The 25,899-nt window shown below is 41.5% G+C and overlaps 1 protein-coding gene and 1 long non-coding RNA gene across 2 annotated transcripts in view; one reads left to right on the top strand and one right to left on the bottom strand.

Annotated features, from left to right (window-relative positions):
• CREB5 (cAMP responsive element binding protein 5) overlaps positions 1–25,899 on the top strand; it is a gene marked incomplete at its 5' end in the record, with an annotated part of 353,505 nt that overhangs the window by 159,889 nt on the left and 167,717 nt on the right. The gene's annotated exons all lie outside the window — the stretch shown is intronic.
• Positions 5,670–25,899, bottom strand: part of LOC311516956 — a 28,871-nt gene continuing 8,641 nt past the window's right edge. The window contains exons 2-3 of the long non-coding RNA XR_014710538.1: positions 12,417–12,506; positions 5,670–5,964 (exon numbers count right to left, since the gene is read on the bottom strand). This is a non-coding gene — a long non-coding RNA (uncharacterized lncRNA). The remainder of the gene's footprint in view (positions 5,965–12,416; positions 12,507–25,899) is intronic.

Genomic DNA, 25,899 nt, shown 5'->3' with positions numbered 1-25,899 from the left:
ACACTTTGATGGTTGTTCTAACTTCTACAACCAGCCATGGAGATGTGTGCTGACATCAGTGCACCTGTGGAATCACCATCCCTGATCATGAGAATTAGGCAGGTACATAAGTATATTCAGAGAAAATACATATTCCACTCTGTGAAATGCAAGCAGTAGAGAATCCATTGGAGTACACAGAAAATAATAATTTATGGGAGAAAGCATATAAAATACAGTATGTAACGGAGAAAAGAGAAGTAATACCTTTATTTTCACTTGTTAGGAAGGCCTCATGTATTGAAATTCATGCAGGTTCTACCAGTGGAAAAAATGATATGCTCGTTGTATGCTTTACTCTAAAAAGTGTCTTTCAGATTTTCAGCATAGTGCTTTCTCTCTGCGTCTGAAGAAGTGGTTTTTTTACCCACAAAAGCTTATGTCCAAATAAATCTGTTAGTCTTTCAGGTGCCACTGGACTCCTCGTTGTTTTTGTAGATACAGACTAACATGGCTACCCCTCTGATACTTAGTCAAATCAAAAAACATGTCCACTCCTCACAGCCTACGGTCACTTTCACAATATGCTGCCCTTAAACATTTTGCTGCCCCAATACTTCACTTTCCTAGGTGCCTGCCTATTCTGCCTGTGTAGAAGATCTGGCTCATTTCTGTGAATAACTAAATAATTATTTATATATGTAGACTTAGCCATCATGAAATGGTGATTCATTTCATGGGACAGACTACCAGATTCTGCAGAGTCCTGTAGGAGCTGCAAAATCCCATCCAACAGGAATTACAGTGGGGTGGTAAGAATAAGAGGTCCTCAGACTAAAGCATCTAGATTGTTTTATAAAATAATAATTAATAATAATGTGTGAGACTAGGTCACGCTGCCTTTATTTTGAGGAGTTGTGGAATGTCTCCACACTTGTGATTTCAAGATCTGTTGGTGTTGGATGAGATTTAGAGAGACAGAAAAATTTTGAGGGAGTCCCTTGTTAAAAGTTTGGCAGCACATCGCTGCAACAGTCTTTTCCGATTCAACAGAGTAGTATTTCTTAAGAAATACATTTGAATTCTAAAATTCTTTTGTGCATGCTACCAGTGCTCAGAGAGGCATTTTGTAAATATAGTAAGAATTAAAACTTCACACATACTCTAGCTGCAGGATGTAGAGGGAATTCTAGATTCTGTAATATGCTGGCAAATTATGCCAAGAAACTGTTATCTGTGCTGTTCTGCTCTTCAAGTGTGACACATAGAATCCAGTCAAATTACTAGACTTCCCTGACCTGTATTAGATATGGACAAAAACTCAATGCCAGCTAGGGTTGCCAGTTTTGGTTGGAGGTATTCCTGGAGGTTTCATCGTGCAACATAATCTTTAATGAAAGATTTAATTCCTGGAGACTCCAGGACAATCCTGGATGGTTCACAACCCTAATGCCAGCTACCAAAGTACTATTTTGTATCTGGCCTCACCAAGGGTATGTCTACACTACGGAATAAGGTCGAATTTATAGAAGTCAGTTTTTTAGAAATCGGTTTTATATATTCGAGTGTGTGTGTCCCACAGAAAATGCTCTAAGTGCATTAAGTGCATTAACTCGGCGGAGTGCTTCCACAGTACCGAGGCTAGAGTCGAGTTCCGGAGCATTGCACTGTGGATAGCTATCCCACAGTTCCCGCAGTCTCCGCTGCCCATTGGAATTCTGGGTTGAGATCCCAATGCCTGATGGGGCTAAAACATTGTCGCGGATGGTTCTAGGTACATATCGTCAGGCCCCCGTTCCCTCCCTCCCTCCGTGAAAGCAAAGGCAGACAATCGTTTTGCACCTTTTTTCCTGAGTTACCTGTGCAGACACCATACCACGGCAAGCATGGAGCCCGCTCAGGTAACTGTCACCCTATGTCTCCTGGGTGCTGGCAGACGTGGTACAGCATTGCTACACAGTAGCAGCAACCCCTTGCCTTTTGGCAGCAGATGGTGCAATACGACTGGTAGCCGTCCTCGTCGTGTCCGAGGTGCTCCTGGCCACGTCAGCTGGGAGCGCCTGGGCAGACATGGGCACAGGGACTAAATTTGGAGTGACTTGACCAGGTCATTCTCTTTAGTCCTGCAGTCAGTCCTATTGAACCGTCTTATGGTGAGCAGGCAGGCGATACGGATTGTTAGCAGTCGTACTGTACCATCTTCTGCCGGGCAGGCAAGAGATGAGGATGGCTAGCAGTCGTACTGTACCATCTTCTGCCAAGCAGCCATGAGATGTGGATGGCATGCAGTCCTTCTGCACCGTCTGCTGCCAGCCAAAGATGTAAAAGATAGATGGAGTGGATCAAAACAAGAAATAGAGCAGATTTGTGTTGTACTCATTTGCCTCCTCCCCTGTCTAGGGGACTCATTCCTCTAGGTCACACTGCAGTCACTCGCAGAGAAGGTGCAGCGAGGTAAATCTAGCCATGTATCAATCAGAGGCCAGGCTAACCTCCTTGTTCCAATAAGAACAATAACTTAGGTGCACCATTTCTTATTGGAACCCTCCATGAAGTCCTGCCTGAAATACTCCTTGATGTAAAGCCCCCCCCTTTGTTGATTTTAGCTCCCTGAAGCCAACCCTGTAAGCCGTATAGTCAGCCCCTCCCTCCGTCAGAGCAATGGCAGACAATCATTCCGCGCCTTTTTTCTGTGCGGACGCCATACCAAGGCAAGCATGGAGGCCGCTCAGCTCACTTTGGCAATTAGGAGCACATTAAACACCACACGCATTATCCAGCAGTATATGCAGCACCAGAACCTGGCAAAGCGATACCGGGCGAGGAGGCGACGTCAGCGCGGTCACGTGAGTGATCAGGACATGGACACAGATTTCTCTGAAAGCATAGGCCCTGCCAATGCATGCATCATGGTGCTAATGGGGCAGGTTCATGCTGTGGAACGCCGATTCTGGGCTCGGGAAACAAGCACAGACTGGTGGGACCGCGTAGTGTTGCAGGTCTGGGATGATTCCCAGTGGCTGTGAAACTTTCGCATGCGTAAGGGCATTTTCATGGAACTTTGTGACTTGCTTTCCCCTGCCCTGAGGCGCATGAATACCAAGATGAGAGCAGCCCTCACAGTTGAGAAGCGAATGACGATAGCTCTGTGGAAGCTTGCAACGCCAGACAGCTACCGGTCAGTTGGGAATCAATTTGGAGTGGGCAAATCTACTGTTGGGGCTGCTGTGATGCAAGTAGCCCACGCAATCAAAGATCTGCTGATATCAAGGGTAGTGACCCTGGGAAATGTTCAGGTCATAGTGGATGGCTTTGCTGCAATGGGATTCCCTAACTGTGGTGGGGCCATAGACGGAACCCATATCCCTATCTTGGCACCGGAGCACCAAGCCGCCGAGTACATAAACTGCAAGGGGTACTTTTCAATAGTGCTGCAAGCTCTGGTGGATCACAAGGGACATTTCACCAACATCAACGTGGGATGGCCGGGAAAGGTACATGACGCTCGCATCTTCAGGAACTCTGGTCTGTTTCAAAAGCTGCAGGAAGGGACTTTATTCCCAGACCAGAAAATAACTGTTGGGGATGTTGAAATGCCTATATGTATCCTTGGGGACCCAGCCTACCCCTTAATGCCATGGCTCATGAAGCCGTACACAGGCAGCCTGGACAGTAGTCAGGAGCTGTTCAACTACAGGCTGAGCAAGTGCAGTGTGGTGGTAGAATGTGCATTTGGACGTTTAAAGGCACGCTGGTGCAGTTTACTGACTCGCTTAGACCTCAGCGAAACCAATATTCCCACTGTTATTACTGCTTGCTGTGTGCTCCACAATATCTGTGAGAGTAAGGGGGAGACGTTTATGGCGGGGTGAGAGGTTGAGGCAAATCGACTGGCTGCTGGTTATGCACAGCCAGACACCAGGGCGGTTAGAAGAGCACAGGAGGGCGCGGTATGCATCAGAGAAGCTTTGAAAACCAGTTTCATGACTGGCCAGGCTACGGTGTGAAAGTTCTGTTTGTTTCTCCTTGATGAAACCCCCCGCCCCTTGGTTCACTCTACTTCCCTGTAAGCTAACCACCTTCCCCTCCTCCCTTCAATCACCGCTTGCAGAGGCAATAAAGTCATTGTTGCTTCACATTCATGCATTCTTTATTCATTCATCACACAAATAGGGGGATAACTACCAAGGTAGCCCAAGAGGGGTGGTGGAGGAGGGAAGGAAAATGCCACACAGCACTTTAAAAGTTTACAACTTTAAAATTTATTGAATGACAGCCTTCTTTTTTTGGGCAATCCTCTGTGGTGGAGTGGCTGGTTGGCCGGAGGCCCCCCCACCGAGTTCTTGGGCGTCTGGGTGTGGAGGCTATGGAACTTGGGGAGGAGGGCGGTTGGTTACACAGGGGCTGTAGTGGCAGTCTGTGCTCCAGCTGCCTTTGCTGCAGCTCAACCATACACTGGAGCATACTGGTTTGGTCCTGCAGCAGCCTCAGCATTGAATCCTGCCTCCTCTCATCACACTGCCGCCACATTTGAGCTTCAGCCCTGTCTTCAGCCCGCCACTTTCTCTCTTCAGCCCGCCACTTTCTCTCTTCAGCCCGCCACTTCTCCTCCCGGTCATTTTGTGCTTTCCTGCACTCTGATATTATTTGCCTCCATGCATTCGTCTGTTCTCTGTCAGTGTGGGAGGACAGCATGAGCTCGGAGAACATTTCATCGCGAGTGCGTTTTTTTTTCTTTCTAAGCTTCACTAGCCTCTGGGAAGGAGAAGATCCTGTGATCATTGAAACATGCAGCTGGTGGAGAATAAAAAGGGACAGCGGTATTTAAAAAGACACATTTTATAAAACAGTGGCTACACTCTTTCAGGGTAAACCTTGCTGTTAACATTACATACATAGCACATGTGCTTTCGCTATAAGGTCGCATTTTGCCTCCCCCCACCGCGTGGCTACCCCCTCAACCTTCCCCCCTCCCTGTGGCTAACAGCGGGGAACATTTCTGTTTAGCCACAGGCAAACAGCCCAGCAGGAATGGGCTCCTCTGAGTGTCCCCTGAAGAAAAGCACTCTATTTCAACCAGGTGACCATGAATTATATCTCACTCTCCTGAGGATAAGACAGAGAGATAAAGAATGGATGTTGTTTGAACGCCAGCAAACATACACTGCAATGCTTTGTTGTACAATGATTCCCGAGTATGTGTTACTGGCCTGGAGTGGTAAAGTGTCCTACCATGAAGGACGCAATAAGGCTGCCCTCCCCTGAAACCTTTTGCAAAGGCTTTGGGAGTACATCCAGGAGAACCGCGAATGCCAGGGCAAAGTAATCCTTTCACATGCTTGCTTTTAAACCATGTATAGTATTTTAAAAGATACACTCACCGGAGGTCCCTTCTCCGCCTGCTGGGTCCAGGAGGCAGCCTTGGGTGGGTTTGGGGGGTACTGGCTCTAGGTCCAGGATGAGAAACAGTTCCTGGCTGTCGGGAAAACCGGTTTCTCCGCTTGCTTGCTGTGAGCTATCTACAACCTCCTCATCATCATCATCTTCTTCGTCCCCAAAACCTGCTTCCGTATTGCCTCCATCTCCATTGAAGGAGTCAAACAACACGGCTGGGGTAGTGGTGGCTGAACCCCCTAAAATGGCATGCAGCTCATCATAGAAGCGGCATGTTTGGGGCTCTGACCCGGAGCGGCCGTTCGCCTCTCTGGTTTTCTGGTAGGCTTGCCTCAGCTCCTTCAGTTTCACGCGGCACTGCTTCAGGTCCCTGTTATGGCCTCTGTCCTTCATGCCCTGGGAGATTTTGACAAAGGTTTTGGCATTTCGAAAACTGGAACGGAGTTCTGGTAGCACGGATTCCTCTCCCCAAACAGCGATCTGATCCCGTACCTCCCATTCGGTCCATGCTGGAGCTCTTTTGCGATTCTGGGACTCCATCATGGTCACCTCTGCTGATGAGCTCTGCATGGTCACCTGCAGCTTGCCATGCTGGCCAAATAGGAAATGAGATTCAAAAGTTTGCGGTTCTTTTCCTGTCTACGTGGCCAGTGCATCTGAGTTGAGAGTGCTGTCCAGAGCGGTCACAATGGAGCACTCTGGGATAGCTCCCGGAGGCCAATACCGTCGAATTGTGTCCACAGTACCCCAAATTCGAGCCGGCAAGGCCGGTTTCAGCGCTAATCCACTTTTCAGGGGTGGAGTAAGGAAATCGATTTTAAGAGCCCTTTAAGTCGAAATAAAGGGCTTCATCGTGTGGACGGGTGCAGGTTTACATCGATTTAATGCTGCTAAATTCGACCTAAAGTCCTAGTGTAGACCAGGGCCAAGTCATGTAATATCTATATCATGAAAGTTCAAAGTGTTTTAGCCATTAGCATTCAAATGAACTAATGTTAATTGTGTTCAGATTGGCTGTTGGATGTCACAGCTATGTCAACAAAAAGATAATTTTTTGTTGTTGAAATGAGACTTTAAAAGTAAAAAACATTTTTAAACATTCTCCTGCAAAAGCAAATTTATAATAAGTGGAATGTACAACAATAAATATACAGAAGAAGGACAATCTGTACCTGGATTTAATACTAAATGCTTTTCTTGATGAATCCTGGTGGAAAAAGTACTATGGCATTTAATAGAGAATGATGACTTCTCTGTAGAATTTTTTAAAATCAGCCTATAAAATCAAATTCCCATTTACACTGAGATCCCATTAGGCCACTCTGGCAGCCTAAAGAGGCCTTAGTATAAATAAGAATTGGGCCCATAGAATTCTCTTCTATTCTGAGATATAATTCATTATTAAATTCTATAGGGTAGTTTAAAAATTCTACAGAAAAGGATATCATCCACTCTAAAGTGTAATAGAATTTTAGACTAATAACTATAGAATGCAATTGTTTTAATTCCTTTTAACTTCTTCAGGATTTTTCCATAAGGGATAACTTATACAAGCTACTGAGATTTAAAACACAGCACAGAAAAACTGTAAATTGGTCTACGTTGAATTGACAGTATTTAAATGATTCCTCAAACTACTTTTAGAGCCAAATCCTGCTAGCTTTACCGATTTCTAGTAGTGTTATTGGCAAACTGCATTTGGTTTGTGATCACTTATCTGTGTTAGTAAACCACCATCTGATTAAGAATCGTAGCTGAGACATAGATATTTGACCTTGATTCATATTAATGAACATGGGACCCTTGCTAGAACGCGGGATTTGGGATCCATGCATGGTACTGCGTTATAGCGGGGTCCGCGTTAAAATGAATCGCAATTAAGTACACCTCTACCCCGATATAACGCGACCCGATATAACACAAATTCGGATATAACGCGGTAAAGCAGCGCTCCGGGAGGGGGAGGGCGGGACGGGATGGACTGCGCGCTCCGGTGGATCAAAGCAAGTTCGATATAACGCGGTTTCACCTATAACGTGGTAAGATTTTTTGGCTCCTGAGGACAGCGTTATATCGGGGTAGAGGTGTAATTAAATTTAGGATCCATGGCCGCGACCACGTTATATGTGAATTTGCGCTATATAGATGCGCATTCTAGCGAGGGTCCGGTGTAACGCAGTTGAACTCTTTTTTTCCTTCTGTGCATTTCTAAATATTTGTTAAAACTCTCCTACTCCAAATAATGGTATCCTAAAGAGCCAACATATTATTTTTGAGAAACACTGGGGATCTGATCCTACAGGCCCTCCATCTATAGAGCCCTCATTATTAGACTAGAGCTTCTGCATAAGCTGTTTAAAAGGCTGCTGAGCTGAAGTTGCTGTGGATCAGGGTATCTCCATTACACTGCATTGAATTTGCCACAGGTACTGTGACAAAGGCAACTTCATTTAAGCAGCTGTAGCGGTAAGAGCTGAGGTTGGATTTAAATTATGGTTCTGGTGGTTAAAATTAGACCTATGCTACAATTACCGATAATATCTGTTCACTGTTCAGCAAGTAATCAGTTTAGTTGTGTTTAGAAGCAAAGAGTCTGGGTCCAGAGCTTTTTTTTTTTTCTTTTTTAGGCCTGATTCTCTACTATCTTGCCCCTTATACAATGTAAGTATAAAGAACTACCAAATCAGAATGGTAATGAAACTGTACACTCCCTTTGCAGGGATGTAAATGACAACATATTAAGGGATAATGGGTTGGAGGATCAGGCCTTGCTTAAGGGATCACTGTTACTTCAGAGCCAAATTCTGATGAAAATAAAACTTTGTACAGATCAGAAAAAGTGTTCCTAGCTGTTGTTGAATTATGGTGTGTTAGGTCATCTCAAAAGAAGGTTACGCCTGTGCTCTTTGTATTATGGCTGTTGAACTGGTAAGGGAAAATATGCACTCACTTATGACAGGCCTCTGCTGACGCCTTTTCAGATGATGCTATTACTAGTACTAAATTTAAGAATGCCACAAGCTTGAGAAGAGTAAAATGGGCCAACTTGTGTCTCCTATGTAACTATACTGGCCTCAGTGAAGTTCATAGAATAATAGAATATTAGGGTTGGAAGAGACCTCAGGAGGTCATCTAGTCCAATCCCCTGCTCAAAGCAGGACCAACACCAACTAAATCATCCCAGCCAAGGCTTTGTCAAGCTGGGCCTTAAAAACCTCTAAGGATGGAGATTCCACCACCTCCCTCGGTAACACATTGCAGTGCTTCACCACCTTCCTAGTGAAATAGTGTTTCTGAATATCCAACCTAGACCTCCCTCACTGCAACTTGAGGCAGTTGCTTCTTGTTCTGTCATCTACCACCATGGAGAACAGCCTAGCTCCATTCTCTTTGGAACCCCCCTTCAGGTAATTGAAGGCTGCTGTCAAATCCCCCCTCATTCTTCTCTTCTGCAGACTAAATAACCCCAGTTCCCTCAACCTCTCCTCGTAAGTCATGTGCCCCAGCCCCCTAATCATTTTCGTTGCCCTCTGCTGGACTCCCTCCAATTTGTCCACATCCCTTCTGTAGTGGGGGGATCAAAACTGGATGCAATACTCCAGGTGTGGCCTTACCAGTGCCTAATAGAGGGGAATAATCACTTCCCTTGATCTTATGGCAATGCTCCTATTAATACAGCCCAATATGCCACTGGCCTTCTTGGCAACAAGGGCACACTGCTGACCAGGGCCAGCTCCAGCTTTTTTGCCGCCCCAAGCAGTGAAGAAAAAAAAGAAGGAAAAGAAAAACCCAATTGAGCTGCCACAGAAGTGCCGCAGACGAGGAAGAGAGGGAATGCAGGACCTGCTGCTGAATTGCCACCGAAAACCCAGATGTGCCGCCCCAATAATGCATGGAGTTCCGCCCCTTTCTATTGGCCACCCAAGGCACCTGCTTCCTTCTCTGGTGCCTGGAGTCGGCCCTGCTGCTGACTCATATCCAGCTTCTCATATCCAGCTGACTCATATCCACTGTAATCCCCAGTTCCTTTTCCGTAGAACTGCTGATTAGCCAGTTGGTTCCCAGCCTGTAGCGGTGCATGGGATTCTTCTTTCCTAAGTGCAGAACTCTGATGTTGAACCTCATCAGATTTCTTTTGGCCCAATCCTCCAATTTGTCTAGGTCACTCTGTGGGAGCAAGGGAACAAGTCTGGCCCACTGTTTTTATGCTGACATTTGTGATATTTCAGTTTTAATGCAACTACTCCATTTTGACTAAAATACTAAGGGGTCATATTTGACCCTTGGATGCACTGAGTGACTCTATGCATTTCAGGGCCAAATTTGGGACTAAGATTTTTCTGAGAAATATGTATCTCCTTGAAAATAGGATACAATTGATTAAATTGTTTATAGGTTATATTAATATATTAGCTACAGTCCATCATCTGAAATGCTGTAATGAGTAAATTACAGGAGTTTACATCATAAGATCTGAAAAGTCTTTGTAGGGATAACAGAATTTTTCAAACTTCACACACACAATCCTGCAAACTGGACCAGGGTGATATAACATTTTTAATTGACAGTACTGTATATGTATTTACAATAGGCATTGTTTTCTGGTAACTATTTATCAAATGAAAGTGTGCAATGGTATTATAACAGGAATAGTTAATGAATCATGAAAAACAAGGATATAATTTCTGAGAAGTTCTGAAACATAATATGCCCTGACAATAGAATTGACTTTTCACACAAGCCACACAGTGCTTTAGTCTGAAACACTTCTTTTTTTTATTACTGTCGATTTTGCAAAAAGATATCCACTAATGATAGTGTCAGATGGTAATAATGACACTTCATAATTTTACATTTATAGTTGTTTATATGGAGACCATTACTACTGGGGGGGAAATTTTTAAAAGTTGTTAAATTATACAAAAGCGCAGCAGACTATATACATCATCTATTATTACCCTAGTCTATATGAGTGTATATAGTCTGTTGGAATTTAATTCATATGTTTTGTGCCCATTACCTAATAATTTGGATCTCCCTGTTGCCCCCCAAATTAATAAGGCGGATAAGGCTCCATCCAATTTGAAAATATATTTCTCCTCTTTCTGCAGATTAAGCAATTGGTTCAGGGTAAAGTTTACTTCATAATCTATAAATGGCTCTTACTCCTTGATCTGACTCACTGTGTTACAGCAAAGTCACTTTTATATATCAACTTATTTTTAGAATCTTAAAGAAACAGCTTCTAAAGGGAGCACTTGTTTCCAATCGGAAGACAACCCCAAACTGATATATTCCACTGTAGGGAACATTCTTTCAACTTGACCTGCAATACAAGGACTCTCTGCCAGTGACTACATGTATTCTTAGAGGCTATTTCACCCTGCAGCAGGCTATTTGTGTATCATTTACACAGAAAATTGATGGAACTAGACACTCCCACATCCTACAAATTGGATTTTTTTCACTGTGTGTGGGGCAGGATTTTTTTTATGAAGGGGAAGAAAGACAGAGAGACAGAGAAGCAGGCTCAAATAAAGAATCTGCCTTAAATCCAAACCTCTCATCCATTTTAGAATACAAACATTGTTGAATACTTTAAATGCAATTAAAATTCTCCCAGTCCATCAAGGGGCCATTAACCCATATAGGAGTGAACTTGACAGCAAAAAATAGTCTTTGTAACATAATACATAAGTAGTGGATCATGCAAAGAAAATTGTATTCAATAATATTTATATTTGGGATCTTGATATTCTTAGATCAGAGCAGTGCTGAGGTAAAGGATTTTATTCTTAATCACTATCTAGGTTTTTTGGATGTTAAAACCTCAGTGTCATAAAGTGACAACAGTGTTAAGTAGTTTTTTGCATCAGTGTTTCTGTTTTATTGAGATGGGCCTAGATTCCCCTTATCTTAGTACAAACAGATCAGCTATGTACCCCAGCCCCATTGCCCAGGAATATGCAACAGCAGCAGATTCTGCCAGGCCTCAGAAATGGAAGCACTGGAAGTATGAGCCTATGTGCGGTGTATGGAAGCAGTCTAGCCTGGTTGAACCAATAATCCAATACAAGTATGTGTAGTCTTGTACCATTACTTAGTTGATGACAGAAGTGTAAGCATTGATGTAACACTGGATTTAGTTGGTGAGTTAACTGAACAGTCCCTTGTAAATGCCCCATAGTTGTCTGTCTGTTTGTTTTGTTTTTGCATTTTATTTGGGGAAAAATACTAATAATTAAAAAATAGTGATTGCTTTGTATTGAGACTTACATGGTATACATTTATGGTAAGGAAAAAAAAAAGAAAAAGGAGGGAATCCTTTTGCTTACAATTGAAATCATGACACACTGTCAGCCAAACCTCATCCAGATGCTATCTTGTGGTCATGCATTTCTGTCTGCTGAATTCCATACAGCCAATACAACAGTCCTGCCATGCAGAAGATCCACTGGGGAAAAAAGTTATGTGCACAAATTTAACTCCCTCCCATCCCCCCGCCCACCTCTCCCAAAAAACCCCAATAAAAACTCCAACCCTGAGTAGAGCCCTGTAGGAATAGCTCCATTTTAGTTGGGAATTTTCGATACAAACATTGTCTAAGTGCATGGAAAATGTATCACCAATATTGAAGTGGTGATTGATACCAGCTAATTCAATGCTCTTTGGTAATTTTTCATTTTATTAAAGCAGCATAACCTGGTATACCTGAGATGTATCTAGTACATTGAGAATGCTGCAACCATGATATTTCATTACAGTGACATAATATCCTTTATTGCAAACTTATGACACTTATATAAATACATATGTTGTGCATATTGCCCTTTTTCTATGTCTGATTTCACGCAACAAAGTACAATATGTCATCTTTATCCAAGGCTATATTACTTACATTACTACAAAAGTTTCAATATATGTTAAATGGACATATTGTGTTTGTAACCAGACAACATATTTAATTATCATTATCACAATCTAATAGAGGTACAATATTATTCTTGATGTGAGATGAGGATATAGCACATTGAGCTACTTACACCACTTCAAACGGTTGCTTCCGTCTTATCCTGCAAGTCCTTGAGTACATTCTTCATGCCAGGGAGACATTCAGGGGTCACTTGTGCTAACTGGTAAATACAAAAAGATACAAGATGGAAACTTTTAGGAACACCACCAATGTGAAGGGGGAAAAAAAACCTTCTGTTATTCTTTCCCCCTTCTTGTGAATGTTTCTGGGCAACCTCTACCAGTCATGGATCAGCTACGCAGATGAACTCTTGTCTCTTGTCAATTCATGAACTTCTCAAAATAAGTCCAGCCTCTGAGAAAGAAGCAGAGTTGACTCAGGGCAGCCACAGAGCAGTATTTGATTAACTGATGGGTGGCCATACTCCATGTACTGTGTTTTCATTGGTGTTAAGGGATAGCAATAACAGTTAGTAGTTGATAGATTTCTGATATTTTTGAAAATTCAATAGCCTTCAACTGGAGATTGAAGACCTACTTGTCATGGGGCATCACCTTGCTTATTGACTTGCTTTTGAGTCTAGTGAGGTCATTAATAATGATCTCCGCATTAATTAAGATAGTCCATATGAGATGCCAACTTGACGTACTTAGCATTACATGATAAAACTATAGTACCTCTGTACAAGACATTGTCTAATAAATAGTAAAGTCGGGATTAATCTTTGTGTGGTACTATGTCAGGCTTCATAAATACTTAATGGATGCCTCATTGCATTGAATTTATAACATCCATGAGAAAACCAATGTCCAGTATATTTTTTGTGTGTGCCATACATCTGACTTGTGACTAGCCAGGGCTTGTGAACCTAAGATGCTAAAGAATTTAAAGACAATAAGGAATATAAAAGTACTGTACCTGCTGATCTGGTAGTGCAATGGGCATTTTATTGCCACTCATATAGCTTCCTTGACCAGTGCCATTTCAAAATGAAGGAGAAACCCACTCAAAGTGAATTGTTCAGTGCAGGCAGTATTACTTGTTTTAAAACACTCTCTAAAATCTGTTTTTCCAATGCCCTCAACGTTTAAAATCTCAAGTACTGAAAAAGCGTGTGTTTTTACCTGACATTTTACATCTTAAGGAATCACACCGAACTTGCAGCAGCTGAAAAAAGAGGAGGAGGGGGTGGGCAGGCGACAACAGTGAGCTTTCTAATGGGTAGCAATGCAGCGATGCATGGTTTGAAGAAAAACATAACTCTGATGAAAGCATTTTTCCTGGTGTTCTGTCTCAAAAATGAAAGCTGCAAAGGGCTTACTTTTGGATTGTCTTTTATGCATGTGAGGGAGGACTTGGATTATTGTATGGGGGTCTTGCACAATGCCTCTGGATATCTCAGACGCTCTTCCTTTCCTCCTCCCCTACAGGCACTATCTACCTGAAAGGTTAATTCAGGACAGTGTTAGGGTCCCAACAAGCTAACCAGAAGATGTGGCTGAGCACTGAGTGAAGGGCATGCTACACCTCTTGAAAGTATGGCAGAACTGCACTTGCACCATGTGCTCCCTAAGATACCGTAGCAGAAATTTTGGCTAAGACAGCCAGGATTTGTCCTCAGGTTCCCACTGCAGCGCTCACTCCACACTTCTCAGTGCTGTATATCAAAATCTATTTATCTGTAGGACAGTTATGTACAGATAGCAGCAGTGCAAGATTCCTATGCTCTCTTGCCCATGTGCCTCAGACCTGACCTGTAGCACATTAAAATCATGACTGATGTTGAGAAAGTAAATAAGGAAGTGTTATTTACCCCTTCTCATAATACAAGAACCAGGGGTCACCAAATGAAATTAATAGGCAGTAGGTTTAAAACCAAACAAAAAGTAAGTATTTCTTCACATAATGCACAGTCAACCTGTGGAACTCCTTGCCAGAGGATGTTGTGAAGGCCAACATTATAATGGATTCAAAAAAAAGCTAGATAAGTTCATGGAGGATAGGTCCATCAATGGCTATTAGCCAGGATGGGCAGGGATGGTGTCCCTAGCCTCCATTTGCCAGAAGCTGGGAATGGGCGACCAGGCATGGATCACTTGATGATTACCTGCTCTGTTCATTCACTGTGGGACACCTGACATTGGCCACTGTTGGAAGAGAGGATACTGGGCTAGATGGACCTTTGGTCTGACCCAGTATGGCCGTTCTTATGTCCTTAACAGTAAGAAAATTAATGTTCTCTCCAGATCTTTTCAGACTTTGGCCTGTCTGTCAAATGTGTTTAACATCCGTTATGATGCTGCCATGGGAGGAGTCACCAACTCTTTTCAGTTAGGCCGTCTATCAGCTGGCCAAACATTACTGATCCAGGCAGAATTTGAATTTGCAGCCTCACTTCTGAGAAGCCTTACATCCAATTACCAACCCCCTGATTCAATACTTTCAAGTGTGAATGCCTAACATAGGTTCCTAAATCTATATATTAGCACTTGACTTTCAGAAGAGCTGAACACTTATAGTTCTCATTGACTTCTGTTGGAATTTTGGATGCTCACCCCTCTGAAAATCAGGCCCATTGATTTCTAAGTTAGCTCACCTGGAGCTGATCCTAGACATGTGCTGTGTGCACAGCTACAAAGGTACCACACTCTATGAACATTTCCTCCCAACACACACCAAGATCTCACTGCCTGCTGGCTCACCATCCTCACCTCCTTCCTTCCACAAGACTAAACAGGGGACTCAGCTCTCTTCCTCCTCCTGTCACCAGCAATGTGACTTCCCTGCCAGATGACTAACCTTTCCTTGACACTGCACTCTACTAGTGCTAACCATTGTGACCACCTTTCTGTCTTCCCACCACAGCCAATACCCTACACCCAAAATGTATTACAATATTTGTGCAACCATATGTGAGATCCCGCAGATCATACTTCACAAAAATCGTAGGGTTAGGCTTGGACTCATTAGAAAGAGTCTGAGAGGTCTAAGAAATCTATGCTATTCTATTGTAGAAAATAAGCAGAGATAGGGTAAAAGACCATCAGGATGAGAGACATTATTGAGGAAGACAAAAGTGTTAGAAGCTTGAAAAATATGAGACCAATTCCAAAGTTGCCTACATTTGAAGACCTGGGGATAAAGCTCCAACCTCCATCCCCCACCAAAAAATTGTGAATTCATTGAAGTAGATATTATCCATTTGTAAGCGACAATGCTTAATCATTTTCAGCTGTCAAAATCCAATTGTCATTTGTCTGTCCATGCTTCAAAACAATGAACTCTACCCATACATTTGCAGTGGGCCATTTTAAGTATCTGAGATCTTTCTTTATCTGGTATACTTTTCAGGGGTGTAGCTAATCAGCTTCATGTTTTGCTTAGAAATCTTTCTTCACACCTTCAAAGTATAGAAGGCTTTTGAGTTTTCAGAATATTTTGTTGAGCTTAGTCACTCTGGCCCTGATCCAAAGCCCACTGATGCTAATGGGAGTCTTTCCACTGACGTCAATGGGCTTTGGATCAGGCCCCCACTCTGTAAGTTGATTCATAATCTAAAAACACTGTCTGTTTGGAAAGCAACAGCAACACAGCTTCTGTCTGTCAGCTTCTGGAATTTCTTTAATGCAGTTCAACTCCAAAGCATCCTTCTCGCTCAGGTCTAGACTTGCCTTCACATTCGGGCTCAGTGCTGTTTATTCTGTTCCCACAAGAAGAGGTAAAGATCTTTGTCCCTCTCCTGAAGCGTTAGATGACTGGACTGAACAAACAGAAGCAGTCATGTTCTCACTGCTTTCCATCACCTACCAATGAGCTGAACTTCCTCTCTTCCCATCCACCCCCAACTTTTCCATTTCCTCCAATTCCTGTCTTTGCAGATTGGGCAATGAATACTATATATTTCCTGAAGTTGACTAATGACAGGACATTGAATAGTCTGGCCAGACATGAGATGGATTCTCAGATGAAAGGATTCACTAGGGTCTATGTTCTTGGAGGCGAAAAAAGTCTAGTCTGGCTTTGACATTTCATTGCCTTTTCAGGTAATAATATTGGACTGTCTTGAGTAGCATCATGCACATGATTGTATACACCCAGTTTTAATTATTTTGATATTTCGTACATTACTCTTACCTTTGTGCACTTGGGTTGAGAAAACATATTGGAAAGCTATGACTCTGCTCAGTGGAGCTGCACCAATATATAATCTGCTGAGGGTTTAACCTTATAACTCTTAAATCAATGGCACTTTGGTTCTTTGCTTCTTACTTCTTACTAGTAAAAACTTGAAAGACTGAGGAACTGGCATCTCACTCCAGTTTCAAATAAGACAAATATTCAGGCTTCAACATGAAGAGATATGGCTAGCGCCTCAGCTTGTGCAAATTGGTGTGGTATGGTGACATACACCAACTAAGGTTGTGGCCCAAAAGTTCAGAGTGCTTGGAACTACATTTCCTAATTTTCTTGGTTATATTTTGTACAAAGAGTAAAAATTCCAAGAGGGGGAAATAACTTTATGAATTTCAGTGTATAGCTTTAGCATACAAAAGAGAGGCTTTCCCCTTCTGAAATGGCTGGACACTCTCTCCTCTTGGTTGCGGGATTTCAATCTCATTATGTTACTAAAGCTTCAATTGCCCTCAGTTCCTTTCGTTCTGGCTGAGTAGATGGATGGATCTGCATTTCTGTATGGATCAAATTATAGTGATATTTTATGATAGAAAAGTCAAATATCCATCTACCCTCGCTCATGCACCCTTCAGCCTGGTTATTAATGACATTGGTGTGAGCAGAGATATTCTCTGTGGTGAAGAAATACAGATTTATAGATTGTGGTGCCATTCAGTCTCACTGCTTTTGGTTATACTGTGTTTTCTCTCTAGTGTATGTATAGCCTAACCTCTCTTCCTTATCAGTGACAGGAATAGTTTGGCTCATTTATTTTATAAGTTATATATCCCATTGTGCCACACTGGCCAATATTCTGGAGGCAAAGAGATACAAAACAGCAAGTAAATGGGTGTAGGTGTATTTGGGACGGTATAATTTTTCTTTAACAGGACATTTATTTCTTGCATGCAGTGTCTGTGGACTATAAATATACCTTTGGGGCTCATGAAACATCACTGTGTTAAAATATTGTGGTGCAGTGTAATAACATTTTGGTGCAGGGTGATCACATGTTGTCAGAATGTCCACCATTTTGTTTTGTGGCATGTTGACACACATTCATTGCATCATCAGGACAGCTAGTCTCAAAGATGGCAACATTGAACTGATGGAAAGAGAGATACTCTCTTTCTTTCTTTCTTTCTTTCTTTCTTTCTTTCTTTCTTTCTTTCTTTCTTTCTTTCTGCATCTTTTCTTAACACGTCTGTCCCGTTTCCTTCCACAAATGGTTTTTGCTGTTTCTAGTTCAGCCATGTGCAGTTTACTGCCTTCAGGTTCCAGTTGTGTCCCCAAATCATTAGTATCAGCTACAATGGTACCTCATTTGAAACACAGTGACAGTTGACTCTGGGCTATTTCTGGAATCCAGGAATGCCATAAAATGTGTTCGAACTGAAGCAAGCAATGTCTCTTCACAGGGGAACACAGACATGTAGGCAAATAAAGTGAGCATACAAAATAATGCAAGCTTCTAAGGCAGAAAGTAGGAAAGAGGGAAGTGCAATTAGTGTTGTAGTGATGAGAAAATTAAGAAGAGCGGGACCTTTCCCACCTGAAAGCTGTGCTGTGTGAATCTTGTATCCGGAGTCACAGAGGTAAATTTTGCTTTCAGTGGGAATCTAGTCTCTGCCTACAATACAGTAATACATGTTGGAAATATACCACTGAAGAAACCTTAAAACTCTTGGGATTTAACTCCTGGCATATTACAGAGAAGCTCATATCTCCTTAAAGCTCATAGTGGCTTATATGACTTCTTTTTTTAGCAAAAATAAAGATTCTGGGAAAGCTATTTGGGAAGTGTCCCTAAATAAAAACACCAGACACAGTAGAGCTCCCATTTGATTGGGAGATGGGAGATCTTTTATGCAACAGATATTTCTGGGGACATTCTGTCTGAGAAAGAGGTGTTATTTTATTAGTTTGGAGTTGCTAACCACCCATTCATCTTAAAAATTGAATAATTTTTTTACTTCCAAGTAGTTAATCACTTTGTCCATAGAACACTTTAGAGTCAGCCACAGCTCAGCTCGTTGAGACAGCACGAGCCACAGCACTTTTTTCTCTCTCTCTTCCATTGTTTTTTTTCCCTCCCATCATGTCCACACTGTAGACTTTCAAATAAGAGTTAGCAGATGCTGTTCCACATGATGTGACTTGGCTCTTGAGGGGCGCTTGTTCCCACCAGACATTTTACAATGAATGTTTGAAGCTGATTTCTCACTCCTTCTGTAGCATCTCATGCTGGAAACTGGATGAGGAGGGATGAGAAGACGTGTGTACTGAGGCAGGATTTTGAATAACACTGGCAGACACTGACATTTCCACTTACACTGAAAATGCTGCTTTCAGGTCTGTGGTAATAAACATGAGTGTTCAGCTGACTTACAGAGATGTTGATTTTTATTTTAAGTCCCTTGTCTTTGTTGCTAGCAACATGCTAGGTTGTTTATTAAAGCTGGCAGATTTCTTTATAAAAATGTAATTTTTTTTCAGCATTTATGCTGTTTAATTTTTTGTATTTCATTCACTAATCATTGTGAAACTAGATCTGTTGATTGCATTTCCTGTTTGTACTGTAGGGCTAAATTCTGAAGTCCTGCTTTAATTTTCTCATTGGCCTCAATGGGAGGCTTAAGTGAGAACTTCAGAATATGATCCATAATCTTTTTCATCTCCTAGGTTTCATGTTCTGCAGGGAATAATATACATTTAATTGAATTAAATTAATGGAAACTTTACTATTCATATTTGGTAGAGTCCACATGTCTCTTTCTTTTAATTAAAAAAAAACCCACATTTTTGGCTTAGACCACTTGACAATGTCCTTTTAAACAAAACAAGGAAACAATTTTTTTTTTGCAGTTACAAAACCATTTCAGGATTGTTCTATATGTCTAAAAATGTAGTGGCGTGGAAACCAGAAATGATTACATTTCAGTGACATAAATATGACCCAAACACGAACAGCTCTGAAGTCAACTGCTTCCAATACTACCATACCTACCTCTGCTCAGAGAATATTTGTTGACCAATATTTTCAGTGTACTGCATCTTATTTTTAATTAACTGTTAATTTTAGGAACCAAAGCAGGATGTTCAGTAGCTTTAAAGTAATGATTAGATCCAGTACCACTTTCTTTTAGAAACTGGATGATACTTTATGTTAATCTACAGGCTAAGAGTCATAAGTGAAGGATGAAAACCTTAATTCACTCTGGGGGAGATTTTTAACTGTGCTGAAGGGATTTAGGAGCTTATATACCCCTGAAAGGCAACGGGTTTTGTGCTCCTAAAACTCTTAGATGCTTTTGAAAATATCCCTCTCTTATGATAATGCCCTGTTGTTTTGTTCTGCCTCAGGTTTAGTAAGCCACTGTACAGTTACAGTACTGCTAGTTTGATGAGCTGGGAATTTGGAAACCTGGGCTGTCTGCAGAGTAGTGAAGAATACTACCATTTCGTCAGCATATAATTTCTACTGTGGTTCTTTTCAAGATTGACAGTCTCGGTATTGGGAATGTGACTCAGATTTTGATTGAGACTAAGTTAGAATGACTCTTGAAATAATTTGACCACTCCACAGGATTGAGAGAAACTGTGAAGTTTAGTTGGACTGAGAGAAGAGCTAGGGAATTATTTTGCAAGAAGTCCAAGAACAACCATGAGAGCGATGCAGCTGAATGTGGTTAACCATTACCAGCTCAGAATATGTTAGCATTTTAAGCATCCTGAAAAGCAAAGCATCAACAGAGATGGATCATTTTTTTTCTCCTCACAAACCTGAAAGAAGTCCCTGGGATATATTTTGGCCTTCATTAAAAATACAGAAAATATTCTCGACAGCTGTTGTTTTTCGTGATCTATTCTTGTCTTTATCCTTTCTTTTCTAAAATTGGATAACTACTTCTTTTCTTATTATCGTCTTTCTTTCTTTCTTTCTTTCTTTCTCCCTCCACTGGATATGAACCCTGGTGAAACGCTGAAACCCAAACAGGCCTCTGTAATAACTATGGGACAGTTAAATTATTAGATTAAATTATTATTAAATTATTATTATTATAATTATTAAATTATTACTGTTCATATGATAAAGGATTTGCAAGATCAGGCCTTAAACAGGGAATAGAGTGAGAGACATACAAAATAATTGAAAACAGGGAAATTCCTTCTATAGCAATATACTATATTTCCAATATAGATAGAATTTTGCCCCACTCTCTCATCCCCAACATAAAATACCGTATCAGACTGCAGAAAACTTCCCAGATCCATATAGCTAGAATAAGGTTGCTGCTGAGCTCCTTCTAGTCAGATACCTACTTGTGGTCTAGATCCATTCTTATAAGCCTTTTTAAGTTCAAGATAATGCTGGAATGCCCTGGGACAGGGGTTCTCAAACTTCATTCCACCCTTCTGACAAAAAAAATTACTATACAATCCCGGGGAGGAGGGGACCAAAGCCTGAGCCCACCCAAGCCCCACAACCCCAGGCAGGGGGGACGAAGCCAAAGTCCGAGCCCCACTGCTCAGGGTGATGGGGCTTGGGCTTGGGTTTCAGCCCCAGATGGTGGGTCTTGTGCTTGTGCTTTGGCCCTGGCCCAGCAAGTCTAACACCAACCCTGGTGACCCCATTAAAACAGGGTCATGACCCACAGTTTGAGAACCGCTGCCCTGGGAATTTGACAAATTGTGTTTTTGCATAGTGTAATATTGTCATATTTTGGTTCGGTAACTGTTAGTGTAGCCTGCAAAATTCATTTTTCCTATATGCATGTAAAACTTCTACATATCATAGTTCTGAGAGCAAAATTTTGAACTCTTTTTTTATTTTATATGTCACATAACTACTTCTGTAGCCTTCAGAGAACTCTCCGTGAAAGCAGACTATGAAAGCTGGAAGTTCACATATACCAACAGGAATCTTCAAGTATTGTCAGGTGCATGTTTCTGGCAAATTGTTCGTTTCTTTGGTTAATTTGCTTATTATGATACAAAGATTGTTAAGGAGTCAGCAAAGACTCCTGGAGTTGTGTTCCATTCGATGACGGAGGGGGCTCAGTGAGGGTGCTAAGTCTCCCGTTGATTTCATTAGGGATGTACAACTGGTGTGTTTTGAAAATTGAACCTTTCATGCTTTGATGCTTCAAAATATTTGAATCTTGAAGTCAGAAGTAAGTCTCTCAACTCTGTATTTTATTTGATTGAAAAAAGACAACATCAATACCCCCTGCTCTGGCCAACCATACCAATAATGGGTTTTTTTAAACAACAAACTTTCATTACTTCAGTTTGAACTATTTCTAATTCAAACTACCCACTCCAAATTTATGTTCTCCCCAGAGGTTTCTAACAAACCCTTGATGAATCCTTAAGGGTCCCTAATCTCTTAAATATCACATTACAAACAGCCTCCTTGTGGTCAAAGAGGATTGGCTAAGACCTCCATTCAGAGATCATCAGTGCTTCTCATCAGCTAGAGAAGTTCCTGTTGAGTTATATAAGAAAGGTACTGTCACTCTGCTCATCCACCAGCTAAGTGGAAGAACCATTGACCTCCTCCAAAACCAATACTACTAGATCAGTCAGCAAACAGGAAGAGCTGCTCAGAGCTGTGAGATCTGATGTGAGAACTTGTCTCTGGTGCTTTGGGCAACCAACCCATGCCGCCTTGTCATCTAAAGATGGGTTTTGAAATCAATGGGATTTAAAGGAATTCAGCACCTCAGAGGAATCTCATAGCACCTCACAGGATGGAGCCCACGGTGAATGACTATGACCTTCCCCCAGTCCCCTCCCAGACCCTGAGTGAATTGCTATGGCAAACCACAGCAGCTTCATCAGTGTAATCTCAGTTTTTAAAGTCTAAAATCACCTCACACCCTCTCTGGCTTTCTTCCTCAGCTTTAGGCATTCTGGCCCCCATCACCTGGTATTAGGATTAAGGTCTGTGGCACTGCATTAGGGACTTTGAGAAGGAGTACAATACAATTTACATCTTCTGCAAAGCTTTCAGAACCATACAATATGCACAAAAACGCTGTCTTGGTAGAAACCCAAATCGGAGCCTTCTGTTTGTTATTAGCAACATTTGCTTTCAGTTCAACACCATTTTTTGCAGGAAAAACAAACCTGAAAACAATAACTCTTGTTCATTGACATAAACCGGCTGTCAGTTCCTTGAGGGACCTGGGCTGATAAAAACCAGGGAAAAACTATTTTATTTGCAATGTAAAGAATTTTAGCCTGTGGAGATTTTTAGTTCAACAGCAGTAAAGGTAGGGTAAGAAACCAGGGAGGCTGTTAAAGGTTACATTCCCTCCCTCCCTCCCTCTTCTTTTCCCAGTCCCTTGAGTCATAATTAAAACTCCAGAAAGTGAGAAGCTGTTACTAATACTAACATACAATTTGAAACAACAGGATCTTGCATTTACCATCTTGTGTTTTTTATTTTATTTTATTTTATTTGTATAGGTCAGGCTGAAATTTTATTTTGCTATTTGCTTTACAAAGGGCTTTTCTGAATGTGAGACTTTTATTATGATTTGACAGTTACACAGTCATAACAATCATGGAAGCAAACACCTTGTTCAGCAGCCGGACAATAATTATCTCCTATTGATACAATTACACATTCTAATTAGATGTGAATTTAGCACCTATATGCTGAAAATGTCAGAACTGGTCTCTTGTGTTTTGACTTCTTATATTGCCTTTCTTTTCAAGAGGTGAGCTGGACTCACAGATGAGTTAACTTCCCACCTTCTGGTGAGCTGTCTGGTTTAGAAGGAGCAGTTATGTAATATTTATACAGCAACTTTCAAAGTCCTTTACAGACTTTAGGCATAATTCTGAGATCCTTACTCAGACAACACTCCTAATGAATTCAGTGAGTAAAAATTCACTATGGAGCCCAGGGTGCGGAAATATCTAAGCACTGTAGTCTTTATAGTGTATTTGGCACAAAGACCCTTATTCCTGCAGAAATGATGATCTGAATCTGTGTTTTGTGTGTCATCTGAAAGAAGGAATCTCTACCAGCACAATTCACCTCATATTTGTTGTTGGGGCATTGAGTCAGTATTGGCATACTTTTGGCAAGTCTTTGGGCCAGCGTGCTGGCCAGTGAAGCCTGTTTTAACTGCTCATGGAATTGACAAAAATCAGTTGATCAAGAAAAGAGGCCCTCTAACAAAGGTGAAGTATTCTCAATGGACCAGTATTATTAAGTATTCTTCGGGCAGCTAATTTGCTTTCCACTGCATAAACAGCACAAAGCAAACTTATGCTGGCCAGAGAAACCTCCTGGAAAATACCCCACCGTAAGGGGAGGAATCTTCATCATTACCATTGCCTATTGAATCACCACTTCATACAGCACTTAGCCTCTCCTTGGGTCTCCTATTCAAATACTGACTACATCAGACTCTGCTTACTTTGAGATCTGTTTCAATTGCAGCCCATGGTGGGATGAACTGGTGGAAGTCAAGACATTTTTTTTTACATAAGAATAAACAATAGGCTGGTGCTACTGCCAGTATTGTAATTCTTTATACCCACTTGCCTTGAATCTCTTTTTTTCCCTAACTTGTCTCTGGGGTAACCTCTCTAGGCTCAGATACATTTGGGCTCAGAATGAAACTGAGCCTGTTAGGGGAGTGACAGGCATGGGGCTTGCAAGCTTGGAAAGGCTTTAAGCCTCAGCCTACCTGAGGATAAACAGATCCAAGCAGCTTTTGTCATAAATGCTGTGATCTCTCTTGAACATTGTGGTCGCAAAGTTTAAATCAGCCATTCCATGCTTCCTGTTTTTATGTTGCTATGTAAGACACAGCTCATTGTGAGACAAATGTACTCTTTGTCTTACTGTAAAACCTCTAGCCGCTGAATGAACCCGCACTCATGGAAAGTAGAACAGCACACGCTTGAAAAGAAGCTTTAATCCTTGGAAAGTATTTCAGCAGCTGCCTTCATAATAGTATCCCTAGGTATGATTGCTCTCCAGCATGGCACCAAATGTATGGACAGTGGGGAAAGCTCATTTGATTTTGATTTGGAAAGGAGGCAGATTACAGGGTTTGGTCTTCATAAAGTGGGAATTATTCAGGGTTACAAAGAACAAGACATCATGGGGTAGAATCTAGGAATACTTCGTTTCAAGTGATCTAGCAGTATACAAAAAGCGTGTGTCTGCTTTCGCCCTTCTAAACTGCATGTGTCAGAATGCCGCTCCCCGAGTTATAGTTGCTGTATTTAACCAGCAAGAATCAAAATCCTTATTTCGTTGCCAATACAAAGCGGTGACTCCACAAGTATTTTGTTAGTTAAATGTGTAGGAAAGAAAGACACAGGCCCTTTAAAAAATGCATCTTGTTGTTTTTTGTCATTGTTGTATTTTTATAGAGAATTAATAAAATATATTTGCTCATTTTTTTAATGAGAGCAAACCCCAGAAGCTTTCAGATTCTTTCTAGTTATCCTGTAACACATTTATTTTAATTTCAAAATGACGAAGTATATTACTCAACCATGTTATCTGAGAACGCTTATAATACAAAAACCTGGAGCGCTAATGTAGTGACAGGCAGCCTGGAACAAGGCCTCCTGTCAAAGATTCCTTCAGTAATATCTCTGGAATAGCATATTGACACAGTGCACTTGTTCCTAAAGACTCAGTAGGAGCCAAATAAGTGTTCAAACAAAATAAAGAGTTTGTTTTTAAAAAAAATGTTTTTAGAGCCTTCTCCTGCCCCATATAAGTCAAAGACAGTTTGGAATTGATTTCAGTGGAAGAAGGATCAGACCTTTAGTTACTGAAATCTTCAGGGCAGGGACTATGAACCAGTCTGTTCTTTCTTACTTTGGATTGTAAAATCTTGGGGAAGGGAATGTCTTTCATATGTCTGCACAACAGGGCCGTGACCCTGATTGGATCCTCGAGGCATTGCCATAATATAAATAATAATAAACAAACTGGTGTATGTCTGGAGTAACTCCTCAGAAGCCAGTGGAGTTAATTTAGTGTTGGATCAGAACTGGGACTATTTTTTGTCTTTAAGACACCAAGCACATTTATAGGCCTGTATAAATAATAATAACAAATATGTCCATATAGCAGTTACACTTTTCTGTTACAATCCAGTTCCTTTATATCAAATTTTTTGGGGGCTCTATTTTTTCTGTGTCAAGGAAGGTTAAATTTGTATTTAAATCCAAGCTGTGCAAACCCTTGATGCGGAATCAGTGCATCGCTGATATTAATGAACAGCCTTGCTAGCAGTCCCCTAGATCGGTAGCATTTTGTACGTACTTCAGTGCCATTTGTGAAAGTACATCTGAGATTCCTGGTACCTTTCATTTACCTGCCATGCAAGGTGACG

Source organism: Lepidochelys olivacea (assembly GCF_965140295.1).
Source record: "Lepidochelys olivacea isolate rLepOli2 genome assembly, chromosome: 2".
In the NCBI taxonomy this organism is placed as follows: domain Eukaryota; kingdom Metazoa; phylum Chordata; order Testudines; family Cheloniidae; genus Lepidochelys; species Lepidochelys olivacea.
This window is presented reverse-complemented; position numbering and strand designations above follow the sequence as displayed.